Source organism: Rattus rattus, chromosome X, assembly GCF_011064425.1.
Source record: "Rattus rattus isolate New Zealand chromosome X, Rrattus_CSIRO_v1, whole genome shotgun sequence".
NCBI lineage: Eukaryota > Metazoa > Chordata > Mammalia > Rodentia > Muridae > Rattus > Rattus rattus.
The window spans coordinates 128,492,048-128,511,845 of NC_046172.1; the positions used below are offsets into that span (position 1 = coordinate 128,492,048).

The following is a 19,798-nucleotide window of genomic DNA, read 5'->3' on the forward strand; positions in this document are numbered from 1 at the left end:
CTGCATATTCATGCCAGCCTCCTTCTATTGAACCCAGAAACAGTCCCAGCTAAACTCCGACTCATGGTAATTTCCCTGCCTCCCCAAGGTAGCCAATCTGCTAAAGTTGATCAGGACACATTACATTCCTTGCAAGGTTTGTGTTGTACATGTAGCATAGTATATTCTATAGTGCTTAACAAATTTGCAGGATGCTATTGTATGTAACTCCTTTCTCTATTTTTTTAAAGTATGGTTATATTAATCTTTGCAGACCTTCATTTGTTTCCTTTTGCTATGGAAACATTTTTTAACAGAAATCTAACCAGAGTCTTCACTGAGAATGGATTAGATAGCAGCAAAGATTGACATTTGGTTTATGTTTGCATACTTTGGTCCTATTAACCAGAAGTTGTTTTATTTCTTTTTTTTTTTTTTTTTGTTCTTTTTTTCGGAGCTGGGGACCGAACCCAGGGCCTTGCGCTTCCTAGGCAAGCGCTCTAACCACTGAGCTAAATCCCCAACCCAAGTTGTTTTATTTCTATGTTTATAAAATCTTTCCACATACAAAAAATGACATCTATATCTAGACTTACCTCCTTGTCTCCTTTGTAACCCTCTATATTTCTATTAAACTATGAATTTAATACTTTTATAGCATGATCTTAATTTTTCTTCATATAAGTCAATTTTAAAAATCTTGAAATACTTTTTGGCTTGTTTGGGGCTTCTAATAATACCTTGGTGGTCTCCAACATGGGACCATATCTGATGTATTTTTGTAAATGATTTGAACAGTATATGCTAGTGTTCCTTGTGTTTACTTGCCTAGTCATTGACAGTTGTTCATCTATGTTCAATTCCTGATAATCTTATATCTTCATTAGTTTGCACCTTATAAATGAACAAACAGATCCAGTATACCAAACTACTAAGGGAAAAATACATTGCTTGAGGTAGGTATTAGCATTACTTTGATGTGTTGTATTCTAATTTTCCTACACATATTTGGTAATTTTAAAATATGTTTCCATGTGTTTCTAGGTTTTGTGTTTTTGTAAACAGCAGAAGGTATTAGAGCATATTAAGGACTAATTTGCTCTAATATTTTTAGCTGTTTTTGGAATTATACTTGGCAAAAAAATTAGACGAACGTCTGCAAGTTGTGACAGTTTGGCTTTTGTTCTTTTAAATTCCAAGATAAATAAATATAGTGATTTTTTTTAGGCTTGTAAGACTGTGGGAATGATAAAATCCAAGTAGTTAGGACAGTTGAAAGTTGTGTTTTTAATAGTTAATTTGTTTTTTGTGTATATGGGTATTTTGCCCGCCTGTGTATTTGTACACAGTGTACAGGCTTAGATCCTTGAGGAAGCTAGAAGAGGGTTTCAGACTCTTGGGGCTGGAGTAACAGACAATTGTCAGTTGCCATGTGGGTGCTGGGGATTGAAGCTGGTTCTTCAAAAAAAAGAAGCCAGTGATATTAGCCAGAGCCAACTCTAGCCCTAAAGGTGTGTTCAAAGTGGTACTAAATTATTAAAAATGTTAGTGTATCTATTCCTTAGATGTTCTTCCAGATTAATATAAAACAAACAGAAATATGATATGTTTAAGCTTTTTGAGCTTTGTTTTGTTTTTTTTTTTAAACGCAGAGTGTCATATATTCCAGACTAATCTCAACAAAGACTAAAAGTTAAAAGGCATTCTGCTAAGCATGATGGGACATGAATCCAGAACTGGGGAGGTAGAGGCAAGATAGGTCTCTAAGTTCAAGGCTGACATGGTCTGCATAGTGAATTCCAAGGCAGCCAGGGACTCACAAAGGTAGCCATACTACCTTTCTTTCAAAAAAAAAAAAAATGGAGAGAGATGACTCAGTAGTTAAGAGCACTGACTGCTCTTCCAGAGGTCCTGAGTTCAATTCCTAGCAACCACATGGTGGCTCACAACATCTGTAATGAGATCTGATGCCCTCTGCTGATGTGTCTGAAGACAGTGACAGTGTACTCACATACATAAAATAAGTAAATCTTTAAAAAAAAATCAAAAACAAAAGTAAAAAATATTCTGATAATTCACCAAAGGTAACTGCTATTCATGTGCTCAGAGATAAGGTCATACTCAGTAGTGGAGTGCTAACATGGTCATATATAAACCTGACTTTAGTCCCCAGTACCACAAGGAAATATATCATTTTAGATTTTTTTAGATTAAGGGCTTTAAGTCTTAGCTCAACAATTGAGGGGTTTGTGAACTTTGATGGGAAAAACATTTCATTTTTATCCACTGACAGTTGTGGACAATAGATCATTTATCGTATACATTGCTTATTGGTAGGATTTGTGAGGTCCTGAGTTCAGTACTGGAATCTTGGAGATGGGGTAGGGAGATATATCTGTTGTGTTTATTATTCCATGCAACAATAAACTTAAAAAATCATGTTGGATTTGGTGATATATATCAATAACTCAGTACTTGGGACCCTATCATAAGTAAGTAAATAATTAAATGACCAGGGGATTTGAAAAATACCCTAAAAACCTTTAGGATCACTGGGTAAAGTGCTTCCTATATATGAATGAGAATCTGAGTTCTGATCACCAACAAACAGATATGGCAGAGATGAAAACAATAGGATTCTCTGACTAGCCAGCCTAAAGGTCCAAGTTTGGTGAGAGACACTTTCTCAAAAAATAAGGTGGGGGTGCTGAATCGAGCATTCAGTGTTTAAGAGTACTTTCTGTTCTTGCAGGGGGCTTGGTTCAGTTCCCAGCATCTATAGCAGCTCACAACCAACTGTAGTTCTAGAACCATGTCTGTCACCTTCTTCTGACCTCCTTGGCCACCTGCATATCCATGATGCATGTACATACACACATGCACATAAAATAGTAAGACCCTTAAAATAATAAAAATAAGCTGGGAAGCAATAGAGGAAGACACTACCTGCTAACCTTTCACTTCTGTGCATGTACACATGTACCCATGATAAATAAGTAAAACTTGTAAAATAAGTTATCGGTGGACTAGAGAGATGGTTTAGCAGTTAAGAGCACCCATATCTCATATTGGAGGACCCACGTTTGTTTCCCAGCATCCGTGTTAGGTGGCTCACAACAACCTGTAACTCTAGCTCCAGGAGATCCAACATGTCTAGTGTCCATGGGTGCTTTCACTTTATACACGCTTAAAAATAAATCCTTTTTTTTTTTAATTTAAGGTATCTGTCGAGGTTTGGTCTGTTATTGAGTATTGTAATGCTAGGTGTAGGTTCCTAAGACCTGGTTGCCCCAGAGGTGAGAGAGTCTGAATGTAGACCCAAGTGATGCTATGTGACCCTGTCGTCAAGTTATTTCTGATTTGTGAGTAGAGATATCTACAGCCTATAGCTGGTCAGAATTGAGGTAGGCAGGGTTTGGTGTTCCTGACCTTGGGGTCAGAGCAGACCATGAGGAGAGAGACAAGAAAGTACAGAGAGGAGAAAGACACCATGAGTTAGGAGTCAAGAAAGCATACCCATGAGAACTGGCCAATTGGAGTTAAGAACAGCACAGATGAAACACAGTAAGTATAATAACTCGGGCTTATTAATAGGAAAGTAGATTCTAACAACATAGAGGGTAGACAGCTGCCCAACTCTAGTGCAGATTAAAGTTTATTGTAAATCATAAAAGTTGTGTGTCTTTTGTCTGGAAAGTGAATGATCAAAGGCAGGATAGAAGCCCTGGATTGAGATTAATTATTTCTACAATAGGTATCAGTACTCAACTAAGCAGTTATATAGGAAAAAGACAAAGGAACTGGAGAGATCACTTAACAGTTAAAAGACCACATAACTACTCTTGCAGAGAACCTGAATTTGGTTCCCAGCATCCATGTTAGATGACTCAACAACTATCTTTAAACCAATCTCCAGGAGGCTCCAAATGCTTTCTTCTTGCCTCTATGGATAGTCACACCACATGTGCACATCACCTCTCTCCTACTTCATAAATATAATTTTAAAAATAAATATTTTTAAAAGATACAAAATGAGGCTAGAGATGGCTCAGTGGTTAAGAGCACTGACAGTACTCTTCCAGAGGTCCTGAGTACAATTCCCAGCACCCACATGATGGCTCAGAACCATCTGTAATGGGATCTGATGCCCTCTTCTGGTGTGTCTGAAGACAACCACAGTGCACTTATATAATTAATTAATCAATCAATCAATCAATCTTTTTTAAAAGATACAAAATGAAATCTAAAGCTTCCTCTTTTCATCTTGAGATAGTGCCTCACTGTGTTGAAGTGGAAACTTAAGGGTTCTTTGGAAAGTCAGTTGTGTTGGACAGTGTTTTGCTGGAGCAGATATGAAGGAATGTTTTGTTAAAGTGGACACAGGAGAAAGGATGTTCTGCTAAAGCAAGCACGTGAAAGGACATGTGATGAAGGATACTTTGCTGATGACACATTGCATACATTACATAGTTGAGCTGCATTTGTCTGGATTCCATAGAGAGAAACACACCAAAAAACTTCTGATGCTGTGCCGTAGTTTCTTGCCACTTCCACAGACTCAGAATGATTGGCAGAGTGATACCAGCCAAGACAGATGCACGTGCTGAGGCAAGACCTATGAAGGACACACGATGTTTGGAGGATATAAATAGGACTGTAAGGACAGTGACAGGGCTGAGCTTGCTTGGCTTGCTTATAGAGCTAGCTGTGCCACACTTGTTGATCTCATGTCTTCACTGAGAGGCAAAGCTGAGAACTTCTCTTGGTGTCCCTCCAGGTCCCTCCTGTTGACTTGTGCCAAGGCTGAGGCCTGGCTGTCTCTGCTAGGTAGTGTGACTGCTATCCTGAGTTGTGTTATAAGTACATTTACTTGGTGAGCCACCTCAGCAGTCCAAAAATCTGTTTTTAGTACTTAATGCCACATCAGTGACTTAATATTTAATAGCCTAAAAGTTCATATTAATAGCCTGTGCTGTTGACATTTTAGGTGTGATTTTTTTGTTTTTCCTTTCTACAGGCTGACCTCCAACTTGCAATCTTTCTGCCTCAGACTTTTGAGTTCTGAGATTACAAGTGCTGTTGGCATTTTAAATTTTCTTCTAGTTTTCCTTTTCCTTCCTGCATACATAATGTTTTAAGGAGTGAGATCATCTAACATGTGCTATTGTAATCTGCCTTCTTTCCTTAACGTATGTTTAGGTATCTCTGCACAGCAGTAAAATAGACGGCATGAACACTTTCCCCTAAAATAAAGATAGCTCAACTGCATTTTCTTACTCTAAAAATTATAACGTATTTGAACTTGTGATCCTCCTGCCTCCAAAAATAAAAATACATATTTGATAGAAAAGGTTTCATCACATATAGAAAGAGGAAAAGTAGATGTTGTCCATAAATTTGCTATGGATTGATAGCTAACATCAGAATAAGATTTTTATAGCACTATTTTTAGTCCCCACATAACATTTCAATGTCATTTTATAACTTTTCAAGACTGTGCCTTCAGTAAGTGGCATTTCTATTGTTTCTACCTTTTCGTTACTCTCAAATGATGATGTATCAACAAGCCAATTTTCAACTCTGCCTGTATCCAAGCCTTCCTGAGTCTCAAATTTAATGGCTTCCTTAGATACACTTGAGTTGCCCATTAAATTTAAAGTCCTAAACATAATTCTTAACTTCTTCTTTAACCTTGTTCCTTCTGCTCTTTACTGCATATTAGGAAATAATACCAATATCTAACCAGTTACTCAATCCAGATTTAAAGAGTCAGTCTTGATTCTGCTCTTTCCTTCACCATCTTTTAATAGCACTTCCTATGAGACAAGCTGCTTCTCATCATTTTCACTGCCAAGATCTCAGTGTAAGCCACAAATCGCCTCTCAGATGGATACAGCAGTACTTTGGATGACATGTCAAATAGCATCCTCATTGACATCCTTATGAAACAGGTCTCTTGGTTATACTGACACTCCGCTTTTACATAATGAAGGTTTTGCATACTCCATGTGGAAGCACATGCAGTACATTAAGTTACCACCATTCATTCATCCCACAGTGGACTGAAATGTCTAGAGTAGCCCAAACACTGATTTAGGCAAGGGATAGGATGATCATAAAACTTTAGTAGAGTGTCAGATATAGACATAAAATAATTATACAATATTTAATTATGCTTAGAACAGTGGTTCTGAACCTATGGGCTATGACCCCTAGGAGGTGTCAATTGACTTTATAGGAGTTGTGTATCAGGTGTCTTGCATATCAGAGAGTTATATTATAATTCATAACTAGCAAAATTATAATTATGGAGTAGCAAAAAATAATTTTACAGTTGGCAGTCACCACAACATGAGGAACTGTATTAAAGAAGCATTAAGAAGGTTGAGAACCACTGGCTTAGAAGGACAAATATGACTCACTATCCTTTTTATACTGTCGGGAAAGCTCAGCCTTGAGTGAGTTAAGGAAGTCTTTCCAGAGGAGGCACAATGACAAAGCTGGGAACTGGTACTTGAGTAGAAACAGGCAGGTTGTAAAGGATGGCTTTCTATGCTGAAAAAAGCATGGATAAAGGTTTAGAGTTTAGCAGGAGCCTTAGCAGAGCAAAGTATGGGGGAATGGTGAGAAGTGGTCGGAGAGATGACAGCAACTGGATCATTTAGATTTTGAGTATTGACATCAGAGTGGTAGGAAACTTGAAGGTTAAGGTTTTGGGGGTTTGAGATTTAATTTACAAAATAATAAATTCAATTATGGTATTTTAATATATATAAAAATTTGGTCATATTAACTCCCTTGTTATCCACAGTTATCTGTCTTGCTGGTTGTCATCTTTTTCCCTAAAAGCCCCCTTCCCCTTCTACTTTCATGTCTTCTTCTTTTAGACTTATACTTAGGAGAGAAAATATGGTATTTGTCTTTTTTTTCCTTTGAGATAGAGTCTCATGTACTCAGGGTTGGCTTCAAATTTCCTATGTAGCCAAAGATGACCTTCAGATCTTCCTACCTCTATCTTTTCCAAAGTATGGAAGTTTCAGGTCTGTATCACCATGCTAGGTTTTGTCTTTCTGAGTTGGCTTATTTTAGTTCTCATATAAGTGACCTCCTTTTTTGTCTATTCTTCCCTAGAATTTTAGAATATTCTCTTTTTCCTCTGTGTTCTGAAATTTAAAGGGACTATGTCTTTCATTTCATTGTTCTAGGGATTGCTCAATGAGAACATTTTGTCTATTGTCATCTTTTTAAACAATTTACTTCTTGAGCCAGAGAGATGAATGGCTTAGTAGTTAAAAGCACTTGTTGCTCTTGGAGGGGACCCAGGTTCTATTCCCAACACCCACATAGTACCTCACAACTGTCTGTAACTCCAGTTCCAGGAGGATCTAATGTCCTTCTGCTGTCCTTCATGAGCACTACATGCATGTGATGCAATTACATGGAGGCAGGACAGCCATGCATATAAAATAAAAAATATATACTATGCTTTTTTCTTTTAATTTTGGAATGGTGGATTGTTCCTTTATCAACTTTTCTGGAACTCACTTTGTAGGCTAGGCTAGCCTGGAACTCAGAGATCTGCCTACCTCTTGCTCCCAAGTGCTGGGATTTGAAGGTGTGTGACACTACCACCTGACTTCTCAATTTTTCTTTTAATTTCCATTTATTGAAATATGTATTGAAATTCACTCTTCATTTTCTGAGCCTCTATTAAATGCTTTATTTTATTCTAACCTTTTTTTTACTTTGAATCTTGTATGCCCACTGCCTAGAATTGACAGTACTTCTTTGCTGATAGTTTGAAAGGAATTCACAGATACAATGGCATTTTACTCTGAAGTACATCTCCTAAAAATTATTATATTTTCCAGTCAAAGCACAATGCCTGGGTCACATCTAAAACACTTAATAACTCTACATGTTATCAAGCACCTACTCTAATTTCAAATTCCCTTGAAATGTCTCTTATTCCTGTGAGTTAGGCCACAAAGCAATTACATTTTATATATTTACATTGCATTCAAGTTTTCTTCCTTTGTCTATTTTGACAGGGACATCTTCCCTGCCTCCACTTTACTTTTGACAATGAGTCTTTAAAAAATTGTTATTGTTGTTTTAGATTTCTTTGTTTTATTTTATATGTATGATTCTATTGCTTGAATGAATGTATGTGTGCCAATTATGTGCTTTGTGCCCCCAGAAGTTAGAAGAGGGTATTGGATCCCCTGGAATTGGAGTTCTGAATGTTTGTAAGCTGCCATGTCAGTGCTGGGAATTAAACCAGGTATTCTGCAAGACAAGAGTTAATCTTTTTTTTTTTTCTTTTTTTTTTTTTTTTCCAGAGCTGGGGACCGAACTCAGGGCCTTGTGCTTGCTAGGCAAGCGCTCTACCACTGAGCTAAATCCCCAACCAAGAGTTAATCTTAACTGCCAAATCACTTCTCCAGCCCCCAACACTGACTTTTTGAAGCATTCATCCCAGGCAACTCACATTTTAGATTTCTCTCTTAATATAGAATTTGACTTTTATCCATTACATTAATTGTGAGAAAGTAGGTCGGCAGGCTTGTCTGGGTTAAACGTTCACAGCAGAATCTCTTACAGGAAGTGTAGGGTATTCCATCTCACATCAGATCACAAAGCACTTAATGGTTTGTCTTAGGTAGTATATGAAGTTACATTTTCCTAAGTGGTTAAAGGAGATGACTAGCCAGGGGTGGTCGTATCCCTGTAATCTCAGCATTCAGAGACAGAGACGGACTGGATCATGACTTCAAGGCTAGCCTGAGATACTGATTCAAAATAACAAAGCATAAGAGCACACAGTGTGCATATACACACTGAAGGTAGGTGATGACTGCCAAATCTCTTCATTATTTTTTTCTTTTTTCTTTTTTTCGGAGCTGGGGACCGAACTCAGGGCCTTGTGCTTGCTAGGCAAGCGCTCTACCACTGAGCTAAATCCCCAACCCCAAATCTCTTCATTATTAATGTACAGTTTTTCTATTGGTAACCAACAATAATCTATTTGGTTTAGCACCAAACACATATCTTTGTTTCCAACAGATATTCACTTGATGACTTTAACATTCATTTATAATCCTTACCTGATCTATTATTTTATTTTACTATGTGCTATAAAATTATGGTTTATCTAATTCTGTCACCTTTCAATTGCCATCCCTCTATAAAGAATTATCTGTGTGGAGGAACTATTTCCCCCCCCCCAAAAGTTATAGATTCTTTTTCTTTAAATATTTATTTTATGTATATGAGTACACTGTAGCTGTCTTCATACACACCAGAAGAGGGCGTCAGATTTCATTACAGATGGTTGTGAGCCATCATGTGGTTGCTGGGATTTGAACTCAGGACCTCTGGAAGAACAGTCACTGCTCTTAACCACTGAGCCATCTCTCTCCAGCCCAAATTATAGATTCTTAATCTTTGTGTTTAATTAAACTTTAAAACAAGGTGTTAGTGATTTTTGGTGACAACACATTTGTTGTTATGTTTTTCGTGTTGATATGGACTCCTGAAATTATATTTATTAGAAATTTTAGAATTCAGCCAGTCTGTGGTGATACACGTTGTTAATCCCAGCTAAAGAGGCAAAGGCAGGTGGATCTCTGAATTTGAGGACCGGCCAAAACTGTACAAAGAACTTGTCTCAAAAAATTAGAAATTTTAGAATTCAGCACAGTCATTGTTTTGTCATCAAATTATTCTAAATTTAGTCATTGAAAACCTCTTTATATTGCTGCCTATGCTCTCTTCTCACCCTCTTATTAACTACTCTTAGAGCAATTCTTTTGTTTTCTAGCACCAAAAATTCATCCCAACATGTGCTTTTTCTGTCCCAGAATTGACTGCAAGAATCACTGGTTCATTTTAGTGGTGACCACTATTTAGACCCCCATATGTGTGTACCATATGTGATTTTTTTTTTTGCTGGGTTAGCATCATATCTAGGGGCTGGAGAGATGGCTCAGAGGTTAAGAGCACTAGCTGCTCTTCCAGAGGTCCTGAGTTCAATTCCCAGCAACCACATGGTGACTCACAACCATCTATAATAGGATCCGATGCCCTCTTCTGGTGTGTTTGAAGAGAGCGACTGTGTACTCACATAAAATAAATGAATAAATCCTTAAAAAAGAAACACACACACAACTGGAAAAAAAACACATCTAGACCCATTGGGTGAACAACACACGAGGAAAGTTATTTAATTTTTTTTTAGAAAAATCATGATTGTATAATAAAATCTTCAAAGACAGTTTTTAGCTTTCAGTGGTCTTTAACTTATGCCCATATATTTTTCTCCACTAAAAAAGTTGATTTCTAACAATGCTAATATACACACTTCCTTGCTTTTTATGTAATAAATATAAAGTAATTACAAGGAACAGAAGAGATGGCTCAGTGGCAAAGTGTACTTACTTCTCTTGCAAAAGACCTGGTTCTCTTCCCAGCATCTACATGGTGGTTAATAACCATCTGTAACTACAGTTTCAGTGGATCCAAACCCCTCTTCTGACCCCTGCCAGCATCAAGCATTCATGTGATAGATGCATAGACATGGATCCATGCATGCATGCATATATACACACACATACACACAGGCACACACACAGAAACACACACACACACACACACACACACACAAACACGCACGTATAGGTAAAACACTCATATATATAAATTTAAAAATAAAAAATTTCAGAACTAATAGCAGAACTAAACAAGTTGATGCATAAGGCTTTTTTTTTTTTTTCTGTTAGAGATTTTTACTAAGGATGTAAAGTCAGGATACATATATACAGAAATTACCTGGTATATCCACCTGGGCTGTGATGATACAGACCAGAGGTTGAAGGATCTCTGTGAGTTGTGAGACTACCCTGGTCTACATAGTGCATTCCAGGACTACATAGAAAGACCCTGTCTTAAAACAAAAATCACTTGGGAGTGTTTGCTTTTGTTAGTGGTAGAGTAGTTCTTTTTGCTCTACTTTTCTTACAAGTACTCAAACCTCTGATACACCATGTATATATAATTCATAAGAATGTCTTACAGACTGTGGTCCTGCTACTCCAGCAATGGCTGTCTATCAACAAAAGGTTCAAGAACCCAGTAGTCACTCAGTCCATGAGACTTGATGTCTCTACTGGTCTTTAGTATGTGACAGAATTCCATAGAAGTAAGTTCTAATGCCGGTGAAGGAATGGACTTACCACCCAGAGGAGGAACAAGCAATCAAAGAGAATAGTTCCTTCTTCCATGTCCTTTACCAGCTGCCAGTGCAGGTGTGGCCCCAGTTAAAGGGATCTTTCTCAAAGATATGGATTAATGGTGGCTCTTCCCACTTCAAATGATAAAATTATGAAAAAATCTCTACTTGTTATGCCCAGCTGCTTAGTTAAATCACAGATGTGGTCAAGTTGACAACCAAGAAGATCGATCACTTAATCCACCTCTTATCAACATGACATTCAGCAATATCCTCTTAAAGCCCATTTCCAAAATGAAAAACGATAACTAGGTCATAATTATATCTAGCATGATTAACTATCCCTTCTACAACCCCAAATACATTATAAATTTTAGAATAGGTGGCAGTGTCTCTTTAGAGATACTCTTTTAGTATCTCAAACTTAAGTATAATCATTAATATTCTCTTAATTGATGTTACATTACATGATAAAGAAATAGAGGAAAGAGTGCAAATATCTACACAAAGATGTTCTTCACAAAAGTTGACAGAAACACTGAAGTCATGACTGCAACTAGTCATGTGGCCTTAGCTGGTATTTATAACTTCCTTCCTCTGCTACCCATTCTGTATTTCCTGCACCGTCATTAAGCAACTCAGCTGGTCTTTTCCTGGAGGTGTGGCCCATACCTTCCTTCCTGAAGGGTCTGTACCCTTCACCATCCTGCCTGGATTAGGTGTTATACTTTGCTATTGGCTTTAATCACAGGACATGGTAGCACCAAGGGATGCCCTCAAGGATCTCTAGCACTTGAGACAATCTTTCTTAACTCCATTGTGGAGAAACAATCCAATCCCCCTTAGTAACCAGCCACCCTTTCTAACACTGTTACTCCTTTCTTAGCTATTAGTTTAAGGGCATCAGAAGCCCAAAATGGCCAGAGGGAAGTCTGAACTTCCAGTTTAGTGGAATATTTGTTAAGTCCCTAGTCAGGAGCACTCCCAACTCAGGAATCAAAACTTCTAGGTCAGCAGAACTTAATGTCATGGAAACAGGAAGCAAACATTTTTCTAGTGGGTCGCTAGGGGAATAGTGAGTGGAACTATTTCTTTTTTCCACCCCTCGATTCTTGTAACTATGGATCCTGGGTATGGGAGAAACTGTACCATATATTGATCACTGACTCAAAACATATACTGCCTTCTGAAGAACCCTACCCCAATCTTCCAGGATGCTGCCACCTAATTGGCACTGTAACTGAACCTTCAAAGGGCTATTCCATGTTTCTGTCAGACCAGCTGCTTCAGGATGATGGGGAACATGGTAAAATCTGTGGATTCCATGATTGTGGGCCCACTGTCACATTTCTCTGACTGTTAAATGAGTCCCTTAGTCAGAAGCAATACTGTGTGGGATACCATGACGGTGGATAAGGCATTCTGTAAGTCCACGGATGGTGGTTTGTCAAGCATTACATGCAGGAAAAGCAACTGCATAACCAGAGTAATATCTACTCCAGTGAGAACAAAAGTCGTCCTTCCATGGAGGAAGTGGTCCAATGTAATTAACCTGCCACCAGTTTGCTGGCTGATCACCTCAAAGAATGGTGCCCTACCTGGGGCTCAGTGTTGGTCTCTGCTGTTGGCACATCTGGCATGCAGCAGTAGCTTTAGCCAGGTCAGTCTTGGTTAATGGAAGTCCATGTTGTTGAGCCCAAGCATAACCCCCATCTCTGCCACCATAGCCACTTTGTCTGTGTGCCCACTGAGCAATGGGCACAGGGGATGGCTGGGGAAAGAGGCAGACTGTGCACAGAACTGGTCATCTTCTCCACTTGATTATTGAACTCTCCTCAGCTGAAGTCACCTTTTGGTGAGTATTTACATGGGATACAATATCTTTACATCCTTCCATTTAGAGAGTATCCACATCTTTCTCAGATGGTTTTCACCAATTTTCCAATCATGTTCTTTTCCAAGTTCATGACCATTGAGTCAGTCCATCAGTTCAATCCATGAACCCCCGAACAACCACACATCTAGATATTTCTCCTTCCAAACAAAATATATAGCCATGTGTACTGCCCCGAGTTCTGCTCACTGTTGAAGATTTCTCTTCACTGGTGTCTTTCAGGGTTGTCCCAGAAAAGGACTGTAATGCTGCAGCTGTCCGCTTCTGGGTGGTGCCGGCATAATGTGCAAAACCATCAGTAAACACCTCATAGGTGCATGCTTAGCTGCAGACAGAATTGTAATGGGGGTAGAAATGATAGGCATTTGGGCAACTTCTTTATGTAACTTGCCTGTGCCTTCAGGGCCTGCTCAGGCCCATCACATATATACTTACATTTGATAATGGATTGTTGCTGTATACATTCTTCTTCATGACTTGGTAGGTCAGATAACACCCAGCTCATGTCACATGGCAACTTGGTGGCCCATTGTCAAATATTCAGCTTCCACTAAGGCCCAGTAGCATGCCAAGAGCTGTCTTTCAAAGGGAGAATAATAGTGGTAGCGCCTTGCTCCAGATTCCCAAAGGTCTCTTCTGTGATTCACCTATAGGAGCCTGCCAAGGACTCCAGACTCCATCCCTCTCTGCCTCTGATACACAAGTAGGATCACGTGTTGTCTGCCAACGGAAGGTCCAAGAATCCAGTATTGTTAAGTCCATGAGACTTGATGTTTCTCCACTGGTCGATAGTATATGCAGAATTCCATAAAAGTAAATTTAATGCCAGTGAAGGAACCAACTTGTCAGCCAGAGAATGAAAGCTACCAGTAAAAAGAGTTAAGTTTCCTTCTTTCCTGTTATTTATATAGGCAGCTAACAGAAGGTGGGGCCAGATTAAAGGTGGATCTTCCCACCTCAAAAAATACAGATTACAAGTAGTGTTGGCATTTAGTCTAGGCTGTGCCCCACAGTTGTCTGGCAACATCCAGCTGTGCCTGACTCACTATAAAAGGGACTGCTTGCCCCCTCCTCTCTCTGTCTTGCTCTTGTTCTCTCTTTCTCCTGCTCCCCTCTCTCCCCATTCCCCTCCCCCTTCTCTCAGCATGCTTGTGGTCAGACCTCTACCCCCACCCCACCCCTGGCCTTTCTCTTAACTCCCCTCCCCGTGCCCTGAATAAATTATTCTATTTACCTTGTCCCTCAGGGAAAGGGATGCCTCAACCTGGGCCTACAAGGCACCCCTTTTCCCTACACCATACCTCACCTCCACCAAACATATTCCTTCTCTTTATCTTTTTATAAAACACAGCAAGTAGGTTGTCCCTCTTCAAATGACTTATTAAGAAAAAATCCTTCACCTATGTATGGAGCCTCTTGGGTTTTAGTTAATTCTAGATGTAGTCAAGTTGACAAACAAGAATGGCAACCACACTAGTTATAGTGATACATACCTATAATCATAGCACACAGCAGGGAGAGGCAGTAAGATCTGAAGTTCAGAGTTCTCCTTGGCTACCCAAATAAATTCAAGGGCAGCCTGAGATACATGAGATTCTATCAAAAAGAAAACAACTTGACAAAAATTTAAAATAACTACTTAGGGCACTGGAGAATGATCAGAAAAATGCAGAAACTAGTGCCAAGTGGATCATTTGAAGAAGGAAACTTCATTGGAGTGAATATCCTCCTTATATTGACTGCACATGTGATAACTATCCAGTAAGTACTCACTCAGCAGACAAGCTATCTTGGATAGAAACACATAGTCTTGGATTGAGAAATTGGAATTCAGAGTAGCTACTATTCTTAGGATCTGAAGGTAGAAATCAGGCAAAAGCAACAGTTCTTCCTTCACATAGACTCTACCAAACTCTAGCTTAGACAGAAAAACTCAAGAGGTTTCAGCTGTTGCCTGCCAAGGTTAAGACAGTTTGAAGTTTGAGTTGAACCACGTTAACTACTAAAATTTAAAAACTAGAATGCTTGGGCTAGAGAGATAGTTTAGTATTTAAAGTGCTTTGAGTCCCCTCCCCCCAATACCCATGTAAAGGCCAGGTGGCTATGACTGCTTGCTGGTCATCTCAGACTTCAATACAAACACGCACATCATACACATACATGAGAAGAAAATAAAAATCAGACTTCTTTATTAGAAGGTAACAGATTTCTGTAGAATAGGAAAGTGCATCACTGTGGTTGGGTGAGAAAAAAATGGGGAACTGTAACTGTTACTCAAGCAGGAATCAACATTTTTTCCATAAACAGCTATTTTTAGCTCATCTGATTTGTTGCAACTATACAACTCACTATTGTAGATGCAAAGGCATCTAGCAAAAGCATGGATATAGCTATAGCAAAGAATATTGTTACAAAAACAGTTACTGAGTCCAATTAAGCCAATAGGCTACATTCTGCTCACCTTTGTTCAAAAGAAAATACAGTCATTGGAGACCCACCCCAAGATAGCCTAGATACTGGAGTCAGCAGAGAAAGATTTCAGAGTAGTTATTATCAAAATATAAAGGAAAAAGTAAACCATGTCTGGAATGATGGAACAAATCAGTAGTCCTAAATCCATTCATATTACCAGTTGCATTAACCATAAATAGACTTAACATTTCTGACAAAAAAACAGATTATAGAGTACATTAAAAAGCAAGACCCAAGGCCAGGCACATGTACTCTTAATACCAGCACCCAGGAGGCAGAGACAGATGGCTCTCTGAATTCAAGGCCAACCTAGTCTACATATTGGGTTCCAGGGCAGTCAGGTATACATAGTGAAACCTTGTGTTAAAGGAAGAAAAATGAAGGTATAGGCAATTCCAAACCACCCAACATGGATATTGGGAACTGAATTGAATCCTTGGGAAGAGCTGGAAGAACTCTTATCTGCTGAGTCATCTCTCCAGCCCCAAAATAATTTTAATATGATAAAAGGAGATTGAAAGGGTAATACTATACACAAGTAAAGGAATGTTGGGGTGACAATAATAATAGTTTAAAAAGTGGACTTTGAGATGCAGCATGTTAACATGACATTTTAAGAGCTGTGGATATGACTCCATTAGGACACTTGTTTAGCATGTGCAAAGCCTTGGTTCAATACCAGTCCTGAAAAAAAAGGATGCATTTTAAAATGATAAGGGATAATTCATTGGGAAGATGTTAACATTCATAAATGTACACATGTCCAAGTACAGAGCTACAAAAATGGAAGAAAATTATGAAGATTAAAGAAATCCACAATAATTCTGTTTGGGAATTTTAATTCCCTTTTTGGTAATTGATAGAACTGGAAGAAAAATTCAGTGAGGGTATAAAAGGTCTTAGCATTACCAGTTACCCTGAACCTCATTACAATTCACAGAGTAAAATCATTGACTACAGCATACCCATTATTACCAAAGGAGAGTGATAAATCTCAGTACTTTATTCTTTACTGGACTGTAAAACAAATCTTAGTAAATTTTGAAGCTTGATTATATTCTCTGATCAGAGTGAGATTAAGTTGAGAATTGTAACTATAAGATACAGAAAAAGCCTCAAGTAATTGAAAATTAACACATTTCCTAAGTTACTCATGAGTCAGGAAAAATCCCACAAAAATTAGAAAATATTCTAATTATGAATTACAATGAAAATAATGTAAGATTCATTGAATGTGCACAAAATATCACTTAGAAGGAAAACTAACAGCTTTAAGTAAATTTTTTAAAACAAGAAAACATGGCCAGGTGGTGGTAGCACACACCTTCTTCCAAGGCTGGAGTTACAGATGGGCTACTGCACCTACCTGGCATTTTATGTGGGTTTCTGGGGGGTCTGAACTCCGATCCTCATTGCTTACTTGCACGGCAAATGTGGCAAATGGTTAAGGGAAACTTTTAATGGATAATTCATAAAAGGAATTTGAGTCATGACATAGGAATTAGTGACATGCAGATTACAAGTACGCTGAAATGCCACTGTACATCCACTGGGATAACCAAAATTAAAAACTGATAGTAAGGGCTAGAGCTTTTGATTAGTGGTAGAGTACTGGCCTGGCAGTGTGGTGCTGTAGGTTTGATTCCCAAACAAAAATTCCTGATAACACCAAATGTTGCTGATAATATAGAGTAGGGCTGGCAAGAAAGATGCCAGGGAACTTCCCATTGCTGTGTTTGTCTTGTGTCTTGGTAGGAGTGTCTGTTACACAGCTGCAAAAGTCATTAGATGGCACACTTAAGATTTATATACGTCAGTGAGTGTAAATTTTAACTTAAAAAATGAAGATAAAATTTTCAGTTTAATGACATGATTGCCAAAGTGTTTGTGAATTGTCTTAGTGTTTCTGTCGGTGAGATGAAACACGATGACCAAAAAGCAACTTGGGGAAGAAAAGGTTTATTTGGTTTACATTCACACATCATATAGTCTGTCATCAAAGGAAGCTAGGACAGGAACTGAAACAGGGCAGTAACCTAGAGGCAAGAGCTGATTCAGAGGCCATGGAGGGTGCTTCTTACTAGCTTTCTCCTCCTGGCTTTCTTATAGAACTCAGGATCACCAACCCAGGAGTAATACAGCCTACAATGGGCTGGGCCCTCCACATCAATCACTAATTAAGAAAATGCTCTACATCTGGATCTTAGGGAGGAATTTTCTTAACGAGGCTCCCTCCTCTCAGATGACTCTAGCTTGTTTCAAGCTGACATCAAAACTAGCCAGAACAGGATGAAGTGATTCTTTTGTGATGCATTTAAAAGTGTATAAGACCAAAATTAAAGAAAGATAATCTGATAGATTAATAGATGGGTGAATGCTGTGCTCAGTCTTTCTGTTTTTTCAGTTTACTTTCACATACTCTTTCCACCCCCGTCAGCATAGTGATCTTCTTTTCTTCAGGCTGCAAGAAGGTATATTTTTATTCTTCCCATTGCTGACTGACTCCCTTGTATAGATGAACAATACTTTTTCAGTCTGGCAGTTTCCTGTGAATGGACATTTGGGTCATTATAGACTTCTCTTCTAGGAAATGATGGCATACTGGAAAACACTGTACAGTACATGTGTTGTACCTAACCTATTTTTTCCGAACTCTTATAATCTGTTTCCTCATTGTATATGATTCTCTTGTGGGATTTCTCTAAAATATTTTTTGCTTTCTCTAGGGACAAAATTGGAGTCTATATGATACTGATTCTCTGAACCTCCAACCCTGCCCTGAAGAGCTTCTGGGATTGGGGTATGGAGTCTACATGGTCTCTCTACAGAGGAAGTCTGGAGGCAGGAGTTCCATGGAGGGCAGGGCAGGTTGACAGGCAGACTCAACTCTAGGAGAAAGCAGTCTAGTTGACCCTAGAGGCCAGGAAAGATAGACTTCACATGGAAGACGTTTACTAAATATACCTTTCTTGATAGTTCGTAGGTCTCTTACTGTCTTTGCTAGAGACTTCTTCCTTTTGGTGTCTGCACTTGTATTTCTTAGTGTGAAGAGCCAGGTCAAAAATACACTTACACAGTCAGCCTCTAGCAGAAAGGGCATGGTTGGCCGTTTAAACCTGTGGCCTCCGGGTATATATCAGTGGATAGACAGCCATGCCCCTTCTGCTAGACGCAAATCATATTAGTCATTGTTCTCTTGCTGTAAAGAGACACCATGACTCTTACACAGAAAAACATCTCATTGGGAGCTTGCTTACAGTTTCAGAGTCTTAGCCCATTATCGTGGTGGTAGGAACATGGCTGCAGGCAGGTGTGGTGCTGAAAAGGTAAAAGCTATATCTTGATCTTTGGGCCACATGAGACTAGGCCTTGCCTGGGCTTTTCAAACCTAAAAGCCCACCCTCAGCTACAGACTCCCTCTAACAAGTCCAGACCTTCCAATGGTCACACCTCATAATCCCTCTTAAGTAGTGTCACTTCCTGATGACTTAGCATTCAAATACATGAGCCCATGGAGGCTATTATATAAACCAACACACAAGAGAAATTATTCCTTTTGGGGGGATGAGAACCTATTTCACAAATTCCTTGGGAATGCTGGATTTTATCTAATCACCAGAAATCTGTCTATAGTCCATTTTGAGCTCATTTCTAGGCATAGACTACCCAAGACCTAACATATGTATATGCACCATGTCTGTGCCTGGTGCCTGTGGAGGTCAAAAAGAAGACCTAGGATCCCCTGAAACTGGAGTTAATGGATGCTTGTGATCCACCATGTGGGTGCTGGGAATTGAGCCTGGGTCTAGACGTAAGAGCAGCAAGTGGTCTTAACCTAAACTTTCCCTCTGTCCCTGTCAAAGACGTTTTAAAGCTACATTTGCTCTGCATTACATCTTTTTATTCTCTCTCAAGCATTCATAGTGGCTAGTACTAGTTCTAGTATCAGAAAATTTAGCCCAGTTCATGTTTTTTTTCTTTTCACTTCATTTTATTTTGTCTATGCATATGTGTATGTGTATCACACCAAGTGTTTTACCTGCTGAGTCATTGTACTGGCCTTCAAATCTTCTATCTGCAAAGGCACAGATCCTCTTATACTTCAAGTTTACTGCAAGTAGTGCCCAACTCCAATACTTGGGACTACCTTGGGGACACTTATAATCCGTATTTGCTTGCATCTTTAGTCTGGCCATGTCTCCCACTCATCTCCTTCTGTTCTA

At 38.9% G+C, this 19,798-nt stretch overlaps 1 protein-coding gene across 3 annotated transcripts in view; it reads left to right on the forward strand.

Annotated features, from left to right (window-relative positions):
• Positions 1 to 19,798, forward strand: part of Mecp2 (methyl-CpG binding protein 2) — a 54,375-nt gene that overhangs the window by 11,975 nt on the left and 22,602 nt on the right. The window contains exon 1 of one of the 3 annotated variants that reach the window (XM_032889635.1): positions 16,183 to 18,375. The exons of the other annotated variants lie outside the window; for them this stretch is intronic. The gene's annotated coding sequence lies outside the window, so the exon portion shown is untranslated. Of the gene's footprint in view, positions 1 to 16,182; positions 18,376 to 19,798 lie in introns of those variants that run through there. 3 annotated transcript variants of the gene reach the window in all.